Genomic DNA, 22,040 nt, shown 5'->3' on the forward strand with positions numbered 1-22,040 from the left:
TTGACTATATCCAGAAAAAATATTTTGGAAGTAAAACCCATTTACAGAATGAAATAGCTTTAAACCAAATTAGCAACAATTCTACACATGGCAACCTTTTGCTAAACACATACAAAAAAGAAATACTAAAATTTAAAAGTACATCAGCTGAAGTACCAAACCATGTATGTGTATGTTGCCGCAGAATTTTATTATAAAAGTAACACGAAAACTGTAGACCTATCATATCAAATAGAAGAGAATGAAGATTCTAAATGGTTTGAATTAGCTCTCTACCTTGTATCAGAAAACAAATATGAAATAAGTGACCCCATAATACTTTGCAGTTACTGCACTACAAAACTTGACAACAACCAAACTCCTTCACGTGCTATCACAAATAATTTGGAATTATACCCACTACCAAAACCCCTACAACAACTTAATTTATATGAGAGCATCATAATTCAAACAGTACACCCATTTCAAGCAATGATACGCCTTCAACCAAAAACAGCAAAATTACCTCCCTCTGAAGTGGTAAAAGGCATTCGTGGAAAAGTAGTTTATTTACCATTAGATCTAAAAGAAAATGTGCCTACTCTAGGAGTGCAACGTCCAACGCAGCAATCTTTAATTATCTTAGTAAATGGAGTACCTACAAAAGACAAAAAAATATGGCAACAGCTGGTAGATTTACATAAATTTAGACAAGCCTTGCAATATCTTAAAGAGAATAATGAATATTACAAAGAAATTAATATTGAAGAAAACTTGAAAGATACAACTGAAATAATTCAAGAAACACAAGAAGCTGGTCAATCTGAGCTACTAGATCCTGCTACAATATCAAATACTTTAGACCATTATACAATTCATCCTTTGCACTCTAATGACACCATAGAAGATGCACTGGAAACATATCAAATGCATCAAACAAAAGGATCACCAATCAGCATATGGGAAAAAAGTATAGAAGCACGTGCTTTTTCTTTACTCTTTCCTACTGGCAAAGGAGGAAGGTATGATGATAGACCTATTCAAATATCAGCTTCAGAATACCGCTTATTACGGATGTATTCTGAAAATCCCAGATTTAGACAAAATGTGGAATACATATTCCACCTACTCTTTGTAAGTGAACTAGCAACTTTATGTTACGGAGTTGCACACATATTAAAAATCAGGATCTCACTTTCAAAATATGACAGCTACACAATTATTACAAAAAGTGCAACAAAAGGATGAGGTTTTAAAATCAAACATTACAAATCTATTAGCAAATATGAGTGGTACTAAAGAGTACTGGTTCCGACGTCATGGAGATGTATGTTGTATGATCAGAAACCTTGGCCTTGGTTTGTTACATTAAGTTGTGCAGAATATGCATGGCAGGATTTACATGATTTCCTACGCATATCAAAAAAAAAAACATAGATATACTAACACCAGGAGAACTTTGTTCTTTGGATCCTGTTAATGTTTCAACATATTTTCACCATCACTTCATTGCTATGCTGCATTTTATTTGTAATAAAACTGTTCCTCCCCTTGCAGAAGTGCAACACTTCTTTTGGAGAAAAGAATACCAAGCCAGAGGAGCACCACATATCCACATGCTTTTATGGATTAAAGATGCTCCTAAATTTGGTCAAGACAGTGATGCCACTGTTTTACAGTTTATTGAAAAATATGTCACTTGTGAAATTCCATCAGAATCCACAAATAGTGATCTTCATGCACATATTTTACAATTTCAAAGACATAAATATGGCAAATATTGTTGTCGCAAATACAAAAACAAAGGGAAATACTACACCAAATGCCGATTTGGTTTCCCTAGACCAGTTACAAATACAGGTCAAGTGAACAACCTCATGTCTTCAGTTAGACATAGTGTGCAGTAAATTGCAGACAATTCTACTGCAGTTGCACGATATATCACAGCATACTTAACCAAAGCAGAAAAGACAGAGCTCCAAGACCTCTGGAATGACATGTCATCAGATAAAACAGTGTCTCAGAAATTATACAGCTAGGGCATAAACATGTTCTCCCATAGAGAATGTGGATCATATGAAGCAGCTGATCATTTAACTGGTATTGCATTGTATGGTAAATCTGAAAATATAGTATGGCTAAGCGTTGGTCAAGCTAAATCTAGAAAAAGAGTTCTAAAAACATACGAAGATATAGAAACAATAGAAAGTATTTGTCTGCACACATCTATTACTGCGCCACTAGGAAGTATTCAATATCAACCAGAGTTAATTTCATAATTTTCTTCCTGTATTTTATTTTCTTGCCCTTTAGGATGACACGTGTTTCGGCACTCTTAGCGTGCATTTATCAAATCCATGCATTTTATAACCTTTGTGAAATCAAACAGAAAAGGTGCAAATAATATCAAGTATGACGATCAGCGTCAGAACATAGTGTGCATTTTTGGCATTTCATTTTCCATTGCAATTCAAACAAAACACATCATTATGCATTTAAATTAAAAGACAAAACGTTACCATCATAGTGTCCAGTTGTTGTGGTCAAACATAAGGTAAAAAGGCCCCGTCTAGAGTGGAGGGAAGAGAAACATCGAATTGGACCATGGGAAAGAAAAAATAAAAATATATATGGGTTTATGGTTAGGTTTGTGTTCACTTATTTCACTTATTTATTTTACTTTATTTTATGCTTCTTTTATGCATAAAAAAGTTTCCCGTGTATCTCAGTTCTAATCAATCACTCACCTCACTGACTACAGATCCAAGAAATAGAATGGCAGAATACTTAGAAAATAGGGAAGAGGAAGCAAATAACCTGTTCACACCGAAAGGCAATAACGTGCACGCTTTTGGAACCAATATACCCAAACGGGAGGATTTGAGATACAAGTTTATCAAGTTAGAAAGAATCTCCCGGAAGGAAATAGATAAGTACTGGGAGATTGTCTCACTAAACAACTATCTCAGCAAGAAACAAGTACCAAGAGGTCTACGAATACTTATTTTTCCCAATTTTAATAAGGATGAAGACCAAGACCTTGCAGAAGACTGGGAAAAAAGTTTAGAAGGCTGTTCCACACGCATGTTAAAAATGCTAGTGGAGCACGCAACCCGGGAACAGAAAAGAGCGAGTGAACAGATTGAAGTAATCAAAAAGGAAATAGTGGATGCCAAGGCCTTAGAGGTAACAAAAGAGAAAAACTATTTCATAATGTATGAAGTATTAAAGGAATATCAAGATGATATTAAATTGCTCAAACTACGATAATTCTTTAGGGATGAAAGAGACTATAATGAGGACAGAGTTTATACATTCCAGGAAAAGTACAATAAATTCCCGAAATCACAATCTAAAGATAGTACACCTGAAACATCACCGGCCAGCTCAGCACCAAGCTCAGATGCGGAAGACTTAACAACAGAAGAAACAAACACACGAGAAGACAGTGGTAGAATAGGCAAAGGCTTCCTCAACCAGATACGCAGGTATAAAAAAGGAAACAGAACTCAAACACCGAAACAAGTCCGTTTTCAAGTGATGAATCTCCCCACCAAGAAACAACCATTACTCGGAGAAGAGGAAGGAGGGGGATGGGTCGTCGACTCCGGCAACCCAGATGCCTCAGAAGATTATCGCAGGCTAACAAGGGCAGCTGCGAGACAAGCAGCCAAGAAAAGCCAGTAACTAACTTAGTAATGAATCTATCGGACATAGAACTCAATCAGGATGAAATCAGTCTTTTAAATAAAGGATTATCATTTGCTCCCACAACGTTCATGGACCCAATGCAAGTACATATTGACCTCTTTAAATTTGTTCAGAAACTTAAACTTAAAAAATATTTTGAAACTCAAATCACCACATCCAAACAACAAACACAAGAGAATACAATGAGCGAAGTTACTACAGAAGAATTGGGCAACATCCACCTACTAAGATCATTGCAGGTAACGGAAAATTTCCCAATTCATCAAACAATGCATGAATTAACGATTGCACCGGTTGGTTTAACCGAGAAAGTATTCAAACAAACATCCAAGTTCCTACCCCAACTCGCACCAGATAACATGATAGATGCCTTCTACGAATCTGTGACGAAAGACTTATTCAAAATACAGGACAATAAACAACACAAGAAAATGAGCAAACAAAGGAAACGGGAAAACCTTACAGTGCAAGAAAGAACTGCTTTAAAGAAACTGGAGAAAGAACATGCAATTGTCATTAAGGAAGCAAACAAGGGCGGAAACATAGTGATTATGAACCGCCCAGACTACATACAGATGGCTCTAAACCATCTCAACACACCAAATTGCTACATCAAATTACCAAGTAACCCTAAGATTCAGATTGTGCAAGAACTCAGAGAATCTATAGACAGCTGGCATAGACAAGGCCTGATCACCGATGAAGAGAAGAGGTTCCTGTTTATACCCAAACCAGTATTACCAACAATCTATTTCCTTCCAAAGGTCCACAAACCGTTTACAACTATTCCGGAAGGCAGACCTATACTAAGTGGAATAGGGTGGGCCACTGAACCCATCTCGGAATACATTGATAACATACTAAGACCTAAGGTGAAAATGGTAAGAGCATATCTTAAAGACTCAACTGCGGCAATTAACATTGTGGAAAGTATAAAATGGAGTTCATCATATTATTTGGCAACATGGGACGTACGGGCCCTTTATACATTGATCAGCCATGAACTGGCTTTAGACACATTAGACTATACTTTCAAACATGAATCAGCAACATATTTATACCACCAAAACATACAGTGAACATGTTGTGAATTGGATTCGTTACATCGATGATGTACTAATCATTTGGAAAGGAACACCGGAAGAACTTGATCTCTTTAGACAAGAAGTTAACAATAATGACCTGGGGATTGAACTTACAGGAGAATGCAACAATAAGGAGATTAATTTTCTAGACCTGACAATCTACGTATCCAATCATCAACTTACAGAAAAAGTACAGAAGTTAACTCTACACTACATGCCACAAGTTGTCATTATGAACCGGTCATTAGAAACATCCCCAAAGGGGAATACATCATGGCAAGAAGGAATTGTCACGACCAGAGACACTTCGAGAAAGAATGTGAGATTTTGGTCACCAGATTTGATGAAAGAGGGTACACCAGGAAGAGTATACAAACAGCTTATAACAAAGCTCAACAAACCCCTCGGGAATCAACACCGAGTCAGCAAAACAGACCAAGTACAGAAGACAAAGTGCATTTCATAACAATTTACTGTGCAGATAATTATGTAATCAAGAAGACTCTTAAAAAACATTGGGAATTGTGAAAATTAGATCCTCATGAAGAGCGAGAACCCTTAAAAGGAGTCTCTGTCCCTCACTTCTAGCGGACGATAGTAGTGAGTCACCAGGTACCTGGCTTCAAGAATCTAGACCAGGTTTCAGAAAATGTGGAACATGTTCTATGTGCAAACATGCGATTAATAAAACGGAGACTTCCAAAAACATGAATGGAATTCAGATGCAAATAAAAGACCAGATTAACTGTTGCTCCAAGTACGTGATATACGCTATCATATGTACGTGTGGGAAAATGTACATTGGGAACATCATTAGAGAACTTCGTACCAGGATTTGTGAACACTTAGCAACCATCGGGAGTCAAGAAAAGAACCTACCACTAGCTGAACATTGGCAGAAACATCACCAAATGGAAAATAAACTTTTATTCAATTTATTGGACTTAAAAAGGTGACCCTGGGACGAAGAGGGGGTAAACAAGAATTGCGATTACACCAGGAAGAGCCCAAAGAAATCACTATTAAGTCAGGATCCCCAAATATATGGGACTGTGCCTCTGGATTTGTGCGATCCAGTAATTTGAATGACCAACAGTACTGTAAAATAGTAACTTTAATTTACCTAACTTCCATCGAAACGGGGGAATTTGTAATGACACACGATCATACAACTACATTTCCCATAGATCGCTGCGAGCGTGGACTCCCAACATATGGGGTTTTGTCCTTCGACTCGTGTAATTTATAATTTAGTATTGTAAGCAATAGAATGCATTTACATGCACCCGTTGTTTTAAAATGACAAGGAAAACACACACATGGCTTGTGAATTAGCTTGCATATCCTCACACGCAATATCTAACTGTCAAAGTAACGTACATCAGTAAAAGTAGAAGCACTCTTTCCCAAAATATGGCCGACACTAAGGCAGGGGATAGAGACTGAGAAAGGACTCCAGGGTTGACAACTTTACATACACATCCACAATCACGTGTTCTGTATTCCCAACCCGACGCGTGAAACAGTAACCTGGATTTTGAAGGTAAGCCGTGGCGGTTTGGCGCAAGCCCACCAGAGTAGCCCACCAATCAGGGAATGGCCCGTATTAAACAGGCAGGCTCTAACATGCCGGCCTGTTGGTCCGTGACACTTCCGTACACGGATTATTAATTTCTATAACGCTTACGAGCATCACGTCGGCTAATGCTTAGAAGTTTAAATGGACACTTTGCTAAATAATTGACACTTAAAACAGTGAATCTTCACACAATGGGGGTTTTCTTGCCAATGTTCACTGAATTATAGATAGATTTCTAGATTATTAGAACACGAAAAGAGAAGAAAATAAAATATAAATACAAAAGTAAACAAAATTTGTGGGTATAGAAAACATTAATAGCACGGTACTGGAACAAACCTGGGAAACCTGACGGTTTGCTTTGTCTTTCCTTTTCTTTATTTTTTCTTTTGCAGTGCTATAGGCGCTTGTGAGTCTGATGGACTCATTCTATGATCACGACATTAGATAGGAACTTACACTCCGACGATAGGTAAGCATTACTTGGAGGCTGATGCAAAAAAGAAGCATAAAATAAAGTAAAATAAATAAGTGAAATAAGTGAACACAAACCTAACCATAAGCCCATATATATTTTTATTTTTTCTTTCCCATGGTCCAATTCGATGTTTCTCTTCCCTCCACTCTACACAGGGCCTTTTTTCCTTTTGTTTGACCACAACAACTGGACACTATGATGGTAACATTTTGTCTTTTAATTTAAATGCATAATGATGTGTTTTGTTTGATTTGCAATGGAAAATGACATGCCAAAAATGTATACTATGTTCTGACGCTGATCGTCATACTTGATATTATTTGCACCTTTTCTGTTTGATTTCACAAAGGTTATAAAATGCACGGATTTGATAAAGGCACGCTAAGAGTGCCGAAACACGTGTCATCCTAAAGGGCAAGAAAATAAAATAAAGGAAGAAAATTATGAAATTGACTCTGGTTGATATTGAATACTTCCTAGTGGCGCAGTAATAGATGTGTGCAGACAAATACTTTCTACTTATGACAAACGAAGTAGGGAAACTCTTTGTCTTTGGTTTCTGCACGCACCAATGCGACACTAAAGATACTAAAATCATTGTGATACTCGTGGAAGCCGCGCAGGTCTAAGGGTGAAATAAACAAGTTTTCTGTGTTTCTCAGTATAGAAACAATAGCCAAACATGGTCCCAACAGCCAAGACATTTTAAAAAACTATTTATTGGACACATACTACCCAAACAGAAGTAATACGTTGGAAACCATGTGTCTACACCGCATAGCCCAAAACTACACATACAAAAATAATATAAAACCTGATGAAAAAAAAGGCAAATGCAGAGTGACAAACTGTGAAGGCAGCTTAGTTAAACTCACTTAACCAAATTTAATTAATCATATCAAATTGTCATTGAAGACTCCTCAACATAAAGAAATATATTGCATGTCCCTGCTACAACTCTTTAAACCACAGAGAAAAGAAGAAGAAATACTAGAAAACTATGACTCATATGAAGATGCTTTCAAAGCAAATGAAAGCACTATAACTGATGTAAACTTTACACAATACAAAACAATGTTGCACAATGAACAGCAACATGAAGAAGAACTCCAGGCCCAACTAGATAAAGACACTCCTGACAGTAGTCAACCTTCTGTAACAGGGAGCCAAGATCTATTTGGAGAACCACTAATAATAAATGAGGCAGAATTAGCTATGATAGAAGTAGAAAGCACCATGTGTCAGTATGAAGATAAAGAAAACTTAACTATACTACAAACAAAACTAAACAACGAACAACGTAGCATTTTTTAAGAAGTAACAAAACAAATTGCACATGGTGTACAACATGAAAATAAAGAATGTTCTTGCCATAATTATAAACCTATCCTACTGTATGTCAGTGGTGAAGCTGGTTCTGGCAAAACATTCCTAATCAAAATCATCCAGTAAATTCATTCAACAATTGACAAACAACAAACTGTCAGCTGTTGTCACTGCCCCCACAGGTTTAGCTGCCCACAACATAGGTGGTGTCACTTTACACCGATTACTACTATTGCCAGTAGAACACCAGAACAAATTAGACAATTACAAACTTTCTGCAGAAGCTGCAATGGAACTACGCAGAGTATTGAAACAAATGAAAATGCTACTAATAGATGAAGTGAGCATGGTCTCCAACCTAATGTTGGCTTTGATTCACCTCAGATTACAAGAAATACTGAAAACAAACTATGAAGAGCTCTTTGCAGGAAAACACATTATTGTTTTTGGAGATCTTCTTCAATTGACAACAGTAAAAGGTGAGCCTATTTTGAAAACATTAGGACACAAACTCTGCTGTAAAACTGTTGGCAGCATTGGAAATGTCAACCTTTGGCAACATTTCCAATACAGAGAATTAACAGAAAACATGCAGCAATCTGCAGATCTCACTTATGCCAACATCTTAAAAAGTATCAGAGTTGGTATACTCTCTAAAGAAGCAGAAACAATATTGAAAACCCGGCAAATTAATGCACTTTATGGCGATAATGCATGTGCTACAGATGATATAGAACAATTAGCCCACAAAAATGTCAATTGTATGGCCTTAAAGCCAACCATTGCATGCTGTTTCAAATTCAATGAAATAATGTTAAGTAAAGAAATGCAACCAATAATGGGAATTAGCGCCACAGACAAACTAGATGTACTTGGTTTGACACTACCTATGTGTGAGCCACAACAAGACTAAATAGTTTAGAAAAATCAATCTCAAACACAGCAGGCTTAGAAAAGATATTAAAATTATCCTTAAATTGCAGAGTAATGCTTAAACGTAACCTTGACGTGGACCAAGGACTAGTTAATGCAGCACTGGGTACAGTTATTGGCTTTCAAACATACCCACGTGACAACAAAATTCAGTTTGTCAATATACTCTTTGACAAACTTGCAGAAGTTAAAAGGATAGGACACTCAACAGCTCGATTCCTTCTCTTGACATGTATGTACGCAGAGAACAATTTTCTCTAACTCTTGCATACACAGTCACGATTCATAAATCACAACGTCTTACCCTAGACAAAGCAATGATAGATATTGGTAACACAGTCTGTAAAGAAGGCATGAGCTACGTAGCACTATCACGCTTACGTACACTTGACGGTCTATTTCTAATCAACTTTGATGCAAGTAAAATAAACGCTGATATTCCTTGCATTTTAGAATACAATAGGCTTTGCTGACTATACACTCCCCATCTAAACACATATTCAGTTCCACAAAAAGTAAAATGTTATAAAAGCCAAATAAATCAAACAGAAAAGAGACGGGATGTCACTGCAAATCCTCCAAAGAGAGTAAAAGAAAGTAATACTTCATCAAGTACCACAAGCAAAAAAGAATCAATTAGGGAAAGTAAACCAGTTACTTCTTCAAAGAAGGAAGACAAACTCCAAAAAAAGCAGTCAGATACAGAACTACCTGGTCCATTTTAACTCTCAAGTATAGTTGGAGTAAGTTGCTACGCAAATGTAGCAATGAATATTCTATTTCAATTACCACCAATTGTTGACAATATTTACTTACACAGTACAGACCCATTGTGTATGCAAATGTTATTACTTCACAGAAATGCAGCAAACAATCCTGACAACACGTATAGTGTTTATAGAATAAGACAAGAATTGGACTACTGTGCTGGAATGGTGAAATTCACTATAAACTCACAGGAAGATCCACAAGAATTTCTAATGTACTTACTACAAGTACTGGAAAACAAAAACATACCTATAAATGAAATCTTCCAGATTTCATACATGTGGAAACATACATGCACTCTCTGCAACAATGTGACACAAGAAGAAATCCCCAATGAGCGCTTCGTATATATATCAATACCTAATTGTGAATCCATTCCATTTCAGCAACTTGTACAAAATGCAAACCATGGTAGATTATGTTCTATCTGCAATTCAGATAATCGCTCCATGTTAGTAAAACAAACACATAGTAAATACGTAATACTAATACTTCTACGTTACAATGCAGATGGTACCAAAAATAACTGCAAGCTGACTGGATTCACACATGGTCAAATATCACTTGGTAAGAAAACCTTCACAACAATAGGCATAATCTACCACGCAGGAGCCACAACCAATTCAGGGCACTATACTGCATATATAAAAAAGAAATGTGGATGGTTTCAAAGTAATGATAGTACCATTACTCTAAAGCAGAGACTACCAGCAAATCTTACAAACGCTTATTTAATGTTCTTAAAACCAAAATTTGCTAACTAAACTGTACTTAAACCTCAAGTAAACTTGTAGCAAAAAATATAAACTGTTAGAATATTCTAAAAGCTATCTAACTTCCCAAAGATTCTACAACAATTAATCTCATAAATGAATACCACTAAATTACAACAAAAAATATACAATTAAAATACGCCAATAGGTATCTAACTGTCCCAAAATTTAACAATATCAAACAGATAAATCAATACCACTAACATATATCAAAAAATAGACAGTTAGAATACGCCTACTGGTATCTAACTGCTCCAAAATTTCATAATATCCAAACAAATAAATAATATGATACTGCTCCAAAAAAAATGCAACAACCCAATGTATAAAGCATTAGCCAGAAACAAACAACAAATGAACACTGAAAACAAACAAACAAATAAACAGTAGCATAACATAAAAAGGGTTTTTTTAAAATCCAACATGGATTTTTTTTTCTCCCACAGACCCAATGATTTTAGCAACGAACACAAAAAACTGAGCAAATTGCACAGTACTCTGATTTATAATCTACTAAATATGAGGGTCCAAAAAAAAAATGTTGATTATACAATGTAAAAAGTCATTACAAAATACTAATACTAACATGCTATTTTCTTTTATCACAGAAATTAACAAGAAATACATGTACTCCAGTTACTAAACCAAACAGTGAGTATATTATACACTCTATTCCCTGGCCACAACCATCACAGCATATCACAACCATAGTATCTTATAACATTGTTCCTTATTAATTTGTTTTTGACCCAAAGTTATAAGCAATTATAAATGTGATATGCTGCAGTCACAAACGGCCATGCACCCAACACTCTATGCCCTAGCCACAACCACCGCAGCATATCACACCCATAGAGTAAAACATTTCAACTATGGCCTATGGAAACTTTTAATATCCGCGGACATTACCAGTGTTCTTAGAACACTTTCAATTTGCCAGCGAACAATACGAACAGCGTCTTCAGAACACCCCCTACGAACATTTCAGGACAACGCGAGAGTTCTTAGAACACTTTCAACTTGCCATCGAACAATACAGACAGCGGCTTAAGGACACCCCCTATGAACATTTCAGGACACCGCGAGAGTTCTTAGAACACTTTCAACCCGACAACAATCAATACGGACAGCGTCCTCAAGACACCCCCATTCGAACATTTCAGGACAACACGTGTGTTCTTACAACATACCCCCATTTTGTTTATGTGCGAACATTTCAGGACAACGCGAGAGTTCTTAGAACACTTTCAACTTGACAACGAACAATATGGACAGTGACCTTAGAACACCCCCATTTTGTTTATTTGTGAACATTTCAGGACACCCCGAGTGTTCTTAGAACACTTTCAACTTGCCATCGAACAATATGGACAGCGTCTCCAGGACACCCCCTGCAAACATTTCAGGACACCAAAAGAATACTTAGAACACTTTCAACTCGACAACGAACAATACGTATAGTGTCCTCAGGACACCCCCTACGAACATTTCAAGACAACGCGTGTGTTCTTAGAACACACCCCCATTTTGTTTATTTGCGAACATTTCAGGACACCCCGAGTGTTCTTAGAACACTTTCAACTTGCCATCGAACAATACGGACAGCGTCTTCAGGACACCCCCTGCGAACATTTCAGGACACCACGAGAGTTCTTAGAACACTTTCAACTCTACAACGAACAATACGGACAGCGTCCTCAGGACACCCCTTACAAACATTTCAGGACAACGTGTGTGTTGTTAGAACACACCCCCATTTTGTTTATTTATGAACATTTCAGGACACCGAGACAGTTCTTAGAACACTTTCAAATTGCCATTGAACAATATGGACAGCGTCTTCAGGACACCCCCTACGAACCTTTCAGGACACCGCAAGTGTTCTTAGAACACTTCAGGACAACGCGTGTGTTCTTAGAACACACCCCCATTTTGTTTATGTGCGAACATTTCAGGACAACGCGAGAGTTCTTAGAACACTTTCAACTTGACAACGAACAATACGGTCAGCGTCCTTAGAACACCCTCATTTTGTTTATTTGCGAACATTTCAGGACACCCCAAGTATTCTTAGAACACTTTTTACTTGCCATCGAACAATACAGACAGCGTCTTCAGGACACCCCCTGCGAACATTTCAGGACACGGAGACAGTTCTTAGAACACTTTCAACTTGCCATCGAACAATACGGACAGCATCTTCAGGACACCCCATAAGAACATTTCAGGACAGCGCAAGAGTTATTAGAACACTTTCAACTTGACAACGAACAATACGGACAGCGTCATCAGAACACCCCCATTTTGTTTATTTGCTAACATTTCAGGACACCCCGGGAGTTCTTAGAACACATTCAACTTGCCACAGAACAATACGGACAGCATCCCCAGAACGCCCACATTCTGTTTATTTGCGAACATCTCAGGACACCCCGAGTGTTCTTAGAACACATTCAACTTGCCACAGAACAATACGGACAGCGTCCCCAGAATACCCCCATTTTGTTCATTTGTGAACATTTCAGGACACCGCGAGTGTTCTTAGAGCGTCTTAAAGACACCCCCTACGAACATTTCAGGACACCGCGAGAGGTCTTAGAACACTTCAGGACAACGTGTGTGTTCTTAGAACACACCCCCATTTTGTTTATGTGCGAACATTTCAAGAGAACGTGAGAGTTCTTAAAACACTTTCAACTTGACAACGAACAATACGGACAGCGTCCTCAGAACACCCCCATTTTGTTTATTTGTGAACATTTCAGGACACTGCGAGTGTTCTTAGAACAGTTTCAGCTTGCTTGCGAACAAAACGGACACTTATTGAGTCCTCAGAACACCCCCATTCAGTTCATTTAGAACATTTCAGAACACCCGTGATGTCCGCAGACAAATCGAACACAAAAAGAACGACTACCACATAAAAAAACACAACATTTAACCTATCTCATACCCTTCCATCCTCCTCAAACACTTCTACACACCAACACACTCTATTAAATACACATTTTGAACAAGATTTCACCGCGCTGTCCGCGGACGTCCGCAAATCCAAGATGGCAGGTGCTACCGAAAATCTGACGCGCTTCAGGCTTAACACCGTCCAATCAGCGAACACGTTGCATGTCCGCGGACATCACGCAAGCCGATTGGCCAATCGGGACACTGTCCGCGGAGCGAACAGGGAAGTGTGTCCGCGGACCGAACACAGATATCACTAATTTTTTTTTACCTACTTTTTGGTCATTTTAAAAAAAAACTACTGGACGGATTTTCACCAAATTTGCAAAAGCACGCTTTCGGGACCTAGCCGCTGCTCCTGGTCCAAATTTGGTGAAAATCCGTCCAGCGGTTTGGGTTGTAGGCGCAAGCAACATTTTTTTCCCATTCAGTCTGTGGGAAAAAAGAAATTTTGGGACCCCCCCTATACCTTTTCCCCCCCTGGACAAATCCTCACCAAACTTTGCAAAAAAATTCAGAGTGGGCCATATACTTTTTTTGAAAAGTTTGGTGTGGATTTGTCCAGGGGGAGCGAAGTTATAAGCCACCCAAAAAGTGCTCTTCCTATGGAAACACCAACTTAACCGTAACTACATGGCCACTACCTTGGCCATGTAATTACACGGCCACGCTAGTGGCCGTGTAGGTCTGGTTAACTTGCTAATCCCGTAGGAAGAGCAATTTTTGGGTGGCTTATAACTTCACTCTCCCTGGACGAATCCCCACCAAACACCAAAGTATATGGCCCTTTCTGAATTTTTTTGCAAAGTTTGGTGAGGTTTTGGTCAGGGGTGGGCAAAGTTATGGGGGGGTCCCTACATTTCTTTTTTTCCCATAGACTGAATGGGGAAAAAAGTTTGATCACGCCTACAGCCCAAACCGCTGGACGGATTTTCACCAAATTTGCGGTCCATCCAGTATTTTTTTAAAAACAACCAAAAAGTAGGTCACAAAAAATGTGTGATATCTATGTCTGGTCCGCGGACACACTTCCCTGTTCACTCCGCGGACAGTGTCCTGATTGGCTAATCGGCTTGCGTCATGTCCGCGAACATATGACGTGACCACTGATTGGATGGTGAAGAGCACGGAGTGCGTCTGATTTTTTGGGAACGCCTGCCATCTTGAACAGCGCGATGACAAATGGTCGAGAAATACAATTTTGGCAAGTGTGTTGGCATGTAAGACTGTTTTGGGAGGGTGGGGAGTAAGAGATGGGTCAAATATTGTATCTATTTATGTGGCAGGCACCCCTGTTTTGATCATTGTGTCTGCGGACAGACGCGCTGTTCTCGATGTCCGCAATCGATGTCTGCAATCGACCCAAATGGGGGTGTCCTAAGGACACTATACCTGTCTGTACTGTTCGCATGCAAGTTGAAACTGTTCTAAGAACACACACGGTGTCCGGGATGTCTGTAATTAAATGAAAATGGAGGTGTCCTAAGGACACTATACCTGTCCGTACTATTTGCAGGCAAGTTGAAACTGTCCTAAGAACAGACACGGTGTCCGGGATGTCCCTATGGACACTAGCAAGTTGAAACTGTTCGAAGAACGCACACGGTGTCCGGGATGTCCAAAAATAAACGAAAATGGAGTTGTCCTAAGGACACTATACCTGTCCGTACTCTTCGCATGCAAGTTGAAACTGTTCTAATAGCACACATAGTGTCCGGGATGTCCGTAATTGGGCAAGCGGGGTTGTCCTAAAGACACTATTCCTGGCCGTACTGTTCGCAGGCAAGTTGAAACTGTTCTAAGAACAAACACAGTGTCCGGGATGTCTGTAATTAAACGAAAATGTAGGTGTCCTAAGGACACTAAACCTGTCCGTACTGTTCGCAGGCAAGTTGAAACTGTCCTAAGGTAAGGACACTATTCCTGTCAGTACTGTTCGCAGGCAAGTTGAAACTGTTCTAAGAACACACACGGTGTCTGCGGACATAAAAAATGCCTACATGGCATAGTTAAAATGTTTGATTCTATGGGTGTGATCTATGGGTGTGATATGCTGCGGTGGTTGTGGCAAGGCCTAGAGACTTGGGTGGATGTGGTGGTTGTGGTCAGGGCCTAGAGTCTTGGGTGCATGTGGTGTTTGTGGTCACGGCCTAGAGTCTTGGGTGCACCCAAGACCAAAGTTCAACACCAAAGTTATAGTCTGTAATGAAACGAAAATGAAGGTGTCCTAAGGACACTATACCTGTCTGTACTGTTCGCAGGCAAGGTGAAACTGTTCTAAGAACACACACAGTGTCCGGGATGGCCGTAATTAAACGAAAATTTTATTGAGAAGCCTTTTTTTGTAATTTAGTACTTAGTTTTGTTAGTGGTTTCATTCGGTTTAATAATACAATAAATAATTTTCTTTTGAGTAGGATTGCAGTCTATAAAGTCTTCCAAGATTAATTTTCTACGGTAGTTTTTAAGGATTGTGCATGATTTGTCTCCTGTTTGATTAAGATTCTGATGGACTCTGTTGTGGAACATTTTTGCTAATATACTTTTTTTGGTATGGTTACTTCCTACTATATCAAGATTTATAGGAGCAGTTTTAGCAGAAGTGGTAGCTGCATTTCTGTTAATCATTTTCTGTTTTCTTTACATTTTGATAGAGGAGGCAAAGTTTCTGTACTGGAAGATTCTTTAGTTTTGCTAAATGACTGTATTATTTGTTTTGTTTGAACTTTTTGTACAAACTCTGCTTGAGATGGATGCTTATTTTGGACATTTTTATTTTGATTTGCTCTATTACTGTGTTGCTTTCTACGGACTTGCTTTCTGGTAGGCATTCTGTGGCGTCTGTTGAAACAAAAAAATAGAAGGTATGGGTTGAGCTGTTGTGCAATAAATGTGTGCTGTATGCATGAGTGTGTGAGTATGATGGTAAAGATGCATCTGGTGGTGTGTGATTGTGCATTGGGCAGCTACAATTATTTGGAAAGGCTATTATTCTATTTGTGTGTTACTATACTGCGGTTCAGATGACAGTAGAAAGTGAGCTAGTGGTCAGGATAAGCACTAATAGTAAATCAAATGGTATAACATTAAAGCAATTCTTTGTTTTGTAATACTTATATTCTAGGGGCTGAGTTATGTTATTTGTACTCTGAAAAACTGGGATTTGTGTGCCATTCTGCGTGCTAATCCCTGTTTAATAAATGGTAATTGTGGATAGAATGGTACACAAATCTTCGTTTTTTTGGTGAATGAATTACATGAATCAGTGTGATTGAGTAATATATTTTAATAACAAGATGATACATATAACAATTAACATTATAACAGTAACAGTGGAAGCTATTTAAAATTGAGAATCGGACCAAGAAAACAGTAAGTAGACCAATTAAACTGAAGGGGAGAAGGAGAGTAGTGCAGTAGAAGTGAGAGAGAGGGACAGGTGGGGAAGAGGAGGAGGAGGGAAACGGATGGGGTTAAAGGTGAGAATGGGGGAAAGAGAAGGGGAGGAAGATGATTAAGGAGATAAGGCAAGGGGGAGGGGGCAAGAAGGTGGGAGGGGTTCCATGTTGGGATATGGAGAAGGAGAGATTTGAGGAAAGTGTAGAATGAGGAAAAGGTAGAAATAGAGCAGAGTGAGTGAGGTAAGGCGGTCCAGTGCAGGGGGGCTAGGAGATGGAAGGAGCAGAAACAGCATGTGGCACAAGGGGAAGGAGGAATAGTGTGAAGAAAGTGGTCAGCAGAGTGTAGGGACTGGGAGGGAGTGTAGAAAGAGAGGAGAGAGGAGAGTTAAGGGGGAGCAAGATTGTGGAGAGTTTAAAGACTAGGCAGAGAAACTAAGGTAGTATTGTACCTACTCTTTTTTTGTGGAATGAGCAGGTTTCTTTGCAGTTGGTGTTTGTAGTTCAGATGTTGCTGTTTTGCAGGAGAGTGGTCTTCACTGCAATTGTTAAAGAAAGAAGTCAGTAATTTTGTGTGTTTATAGCAGTGATGTTAATTGAGAGATTCATTTTCATGTCTTTGTAGTAGTATTTTTGTTTGATTTCTGAACACAGTGTATGCATGCAGTTTCATTTGGCTATGCACAGCCTTTATATTTTATTTATATTATATTAGTTCAACATGCTTTGTAAATGAGTAGAACATTAAGTGTATGAAATTCACTTGGTTGTTTAAAGCTGTGTTATAGAATGTTAGGAGAAAGAAGAAATAATGTTATATTTATTTTGCAATTTTTACTAGGTAAATGGTAGAAACTCTAAAGAAAACCATGAAATATATTATTTGTGAAGCTGTGGGCAATAAAGTAGAAGGATGCGAATTACAGGTAGTGGTGTTATTACAGCTGGGAGCATTTCAATGATAGTGTCTATGTGTGTGAGTGTATGAAGATGCATGACATTTTACTGGCTGTGTGTACTTTTATGATACACTACTAAGTGTTTTCCACAATTATATTGTTATTTCTTCCATCTTCTAATATTACAATTTTTTAAATAGGTGTGTGTGTAAAACAAATAGATAGCAGACAGGTTTGGAAGTGATAGTTGATTTTAGCAGATGGAAAAAATGACAATAAGTTCATTTTATAGGCTGTACAGGTTAAGTGGCAGTTAGTCTGTTTATATTCATTTATAAGAGTTGTACATGTACTGTGCAGAAAATATGCATACCTTTAGTTTGTATTCATGCATGTGGATATGCATGCAGCTGCAAGTAGAAATCTTCAAGACTTATACAGTAGTTTGTGTAGTAGGTGCTTTCCAATGATATGAGACTTGTACTCAGAGTGATCTAGAGTACATTTGAAGTGCTGATCTCTGATGATGGAGTTAGATGTAGAGATCTTGGATGTGATTGGTGGATGGCTGTGTGATTGGTTAGCTGTATCCAATGAGGGAATGGCACAGAGAGTGAAGTGGAAATGGTAGAAGGGCTGTCCAAGTTAGGATATGTCCGCGTACATGGCGGTAGTCCGCGGGCATTGCGTATTACATACAGGGATTTTGGGGTGGAGAGGCATGTAAATGAGAATGAGCAGAGCAATTGATTGGTCAGTAAAGTTTAGTGGGTGTGTTGTGTAAGGAGAGAGTTTGTCAGAAAGTCTTTTTCCTGAGAGAAGAACAGTTTGCTATGGCTGTGTGTTTCAAAAAACAGATTGTCTGGATTTTGGGAGACTCATGGATACATTGGTTGGAGGTGCATGCACAACGCTGTTGAGTAGCTGCAGATCTTGGATTCCCTCGTGTGGAAGTGCACTGGCATGTAGTGCGTGGAATGAAATGGCTGGACTTGGTACCTCTCTGTGCTAGTTTGGAGACAGAGCTTCATCCAGACATAATTATAATTCATTGTGGAGGGAACAGTTTAGGACATGTGTCAGGAATTTCTTTGCAATTTGCGATGAAAGAAGGACTTGGGAAGGTCATGGACATGTTTCCAAATTCCCAAGTAATATTTTCTTGTATTGCGCAGAGACAAATATGGCTGCGTTCTTCTTCATTTAGTCCACAAATGGCGAAAGCAAGGCGGAATGTTAATAAGGCTGTTTGTGTCTTTCTAGAAGATGTTGGCATGTCCTCTTTTCACAATGAAAATATTATGTTTCGTAGCACATACATTTTTCGCAGAGATGGAGTCCATCTTACTTATGCTGATAATAAGATTTTTCTAAGAAATGTACAAAATGCATTGCGTCCTTTTGTGGAATTACAGCCATCCATTTTGCAGTAGGTGTTGGCTATTTCAAGTTTTTCACACATAAAAAAACACCACCAAAAGGCTCTTTTCAGAGCCACCACTTCCTCCCAGAGAAAAGTGCAATGATTTTGATAGGGCGGCACCCCCAAATGTTTGATGTTCGCAAACTGTCCGCAGACTTCTAAAATAAAAATTCACAGGGCCCTGCTCTATTTATTTGTCACTTCTATTTTTAGACTGTGAAAGGCGGCTGTGAAAAGAGCCTTTTTTGGGGGGATTTTTGTTGTTTTATATTTTTTCTGTTTTTTTTACACACGACACACTAGGAGAGGAGGAGAAAGAAGGAGAAGAGGGGACACCAACCACGGGGATAAGAAATGGCGGGTGGAGAGGGGAAGATGTTGGGTGGGACTTAATTAGGTAGTGGGCAGGTCTTCTCATACTCCGAGACCATAGCCTCGAAATCACTTCAAAGTCTCTCCCCCCTGCAGAGTACTGTGTCGCAGTACATACACAAAACTGTGACCCTCGAAAGGTAAGGGTCATCAGCATTGTGAATGGCCTGTGAGGCAGGTGGAGGGATGTGCTCTCTCACAGGAGTGTCTCTTGTGGTGAGAGGAGCAGAAACAGAGGATGAAGTAGAGGAACTCTACTACGCTCCTCACAAGGTACAACCTTGCTAACGGCCCCACCATGGAACGACCTTAGTTGTCGCTTCATAGTTGTCGTACCAAAGCTGTACGAACCAAGCCTCCCGCGACTCAGAACCATTTTGCACTGGTTGCAGGTGACTTTGCTTGCACGCGCCTTGGGTACGTTACCATGAATGGTAAATAACCGCCACATCCATGACTCATGACGAGTGCTGGTAGTAGGGACTTCCACTACCTCATCCTCGTCATCCTCTTCATCCTCCACTATATCCTCACGCCTGTTCCCCTCTTCAGGGCCTTGGGGAGGTGGTGGTGGTGGTGCAGGCGGTGGGGGTGGTGCTGAGGCAGATGTAGCACCAGGTGGATGCAGAGGAGCCATGGATGCCATCAGGTTTCAGCAAAATATGGAAGATTGGCAGCCAAAGTACACAGTGTTCTGTCAGATAGCTAGAAATACAATGAGGATGAGCTCTGGGGCATGGCCTTTTATAGGGGTTGGTTGTGTGCTTCGCGGACACCTGCGCTGTCTGCGGACAGATCGAACACTCCAAAAAGGCGCAAAAAGTTCCAAAAATATGTAGAAAGTCAGGGTCATTGTCTGGGACATGTACTGTGGTGGATTTTTACTATAAAATACTGTGGATTGCCTGAAAAGGTACTTTTAAAATTTTCGGGGACCCAGACTGTGTCCACAATTCAGGACACATGCTCAGCGTTGGTGCGGTCACATGATGACACCGCGAATATGTCTGCGAAGGGAACGGGTGTCCGCAGGACACCCAAAGCACGGGAACAGTTGTGCGCATGCGCGTGGGTGTTCTTCGGATAGTGTTCGGGTCCTGAAACTGATTAAAAGTGCGACACAAGTGAGATGAACAGTTACGGACAGGCGCGATATTCGGAGAATTTACGGTTGTGGTGCGCATGTGCATAGATGTTCTTCAGGCAGTATGGACAGGTATAGTGTCCTTAGAACACCCCCATTTTGCATATGCGGACATCCCGGACACTGTGTTTGTTCTTAGAACAGTTTCAACTTGCCTGCGAACAGTACGGACAGGTATTGTGTTCTTAGGACACCTCTATTTTCGTTTGATTACGGACATCCCGGACACCGCGTGTGTTCTTAGAACAGTTTCAACTTGCCTGCGAACAGTACCGACAGGAATAGTGTCCTTAGGACACCCCCGCTTGCCCAATTACAGACATCCCGGACACCGCGTGTGTTCTTAGAACAGTTTCAACATGCCTGCGAACACTACGGACAGGTATAGTGTCCTTAGGACACCTCCATTTTGGTTAATTGCGGACATCCCGGACACCGAGTGTGTACTAAGAACTCTTCTAATTTGTTTGCGAACAGTATGGACAGTTGTAGTGTCCTTAGGACACCTCCATTTTGGTTTATTACGGACATCCCGGACACCGAGTGTGTTCTTAGAACAGTTTCAACTTGCCTGCAAACAGTACGGACAGGTATAGTGTCTGTAGGAAACCTCCATTTTGGTTAATTGCGCACATTCAGGACACCAAGTGTGTTCTAAGAACGGTTCCATTTTGTTTGCGAACAGTACGGACAGTTGTAGTGTCCTTAGGACACCTCCATTTTCGTTTAATACAGACATCCTGGACTCTGAGTGTGTTCTTAGAACAGTTTCAACTTGCCTGCGAACAGTACGGACAGGTATAGTGTCCTTAGGACACCTCCATTTTGGTTAATTGCGGACATCCCAGACACTGAGTGTGTTCTAAGAACGGTTCCATTTTGCTTGCGGACAGTACGGACAGGTATAGTGTCCTTGGGACACCCCCATTTTGGTTAATTACGGACATGCCGGACACCCACGCTGTCCGCGGACACCCCAACTGCCTTTTTAAAAAAAAAAAAAAAAAAGAACTGAATTAAAACATATGTAGGGGCTGATTCATGGAACAAATGTGTGCCGAAAATCTCAGCGCAAGCTGGCGCAAGGTGGCGCAAGCGTGAAAAAGCAAGCACACGCGTGCGATTCAAGGAAGGGCCTGCGCGTGTTTTCCATTGGTTGTGTGCCAAATCCGTGCGTGGCGCACACGGGCGCACACGTCATTGCAACAACC

This window comes from Ambystoma mexicanum, chromosome 10 (assembly GCF_040938575.1).
Source record: "Ambystoma mexicanum isolate Mex_15411 chromosome 10, UKY_AmexF1_1, whole genome shotgun sequence".
Taxonomy (NCBI): Eukaryota; Metazoa; Chordata; class Amphibia; order Caudata; family Ambystomatidae; genus Ambystoma; species Ambystoma mexicanum.